Source organism: Arachis duranensis, chromosome 7 (genome assembly GCF_000817695.3).
Source record: "Arachis duranensis cultivar V14167 chromosome 7, aradu.V14167.gnm2.J7QH, whole genome shotgun sequence".
Classification (NCBI taxonomy): Eukaryota; Viridiplantae; Streptophyta; class Magnoliopsida; order Fabales; family Fabaceae; genus Arachis; species Arachis duranensis.
Window position 1 is genome coordinate 11,838,860 of NC_029778.3, and position 563 is coordinate 11,839,422.

Below are 563 nucleotides of genomic sequence, written 5' to 3' on the forward strand. Positions count from 1 at the left end.
AACTTTTATACATTGTCAATAAAAAATAATTTATACGATCAATTATTTATGATCACAGTTACAAAAATAACGACTTTTTTAATTTATTTTTTAAAAAATCATTTAAACACATACTTGAGATTATATTAAATTTAGTTTTTAAAAGAATTTTAATTTAGTCTCTAAAATTTTAGTTGCCTTTAGTCTTTAAATTTTATAAATATGACTCATATTAATTCTTAAAATATTTTTCGACGAATAAATGTTAATAGAATGTTTATATAGACAGTCAGATGTCAAACTGAATTATGTAAAAGGTCGTTGTTTGAATTTTGACACTTAAATAACCAAAAAATAATATGATAAGCATGCTTATAAAAATGTTTTCTCGTAAAACAAGTGATACGATATGATCGGTATCGGTTTTGAAATATTTGAGCACTAAAATTAAAACTGCATTATTTTAAAAATTTTAGTATGGTATTTGATTGTCTATATTAGTGTTCTATTAATATTTGTATGCCAAAAATTAAACTTTTATAATAATAATTATAATTTTAAAGATTAAATTAAAATCTTATGTA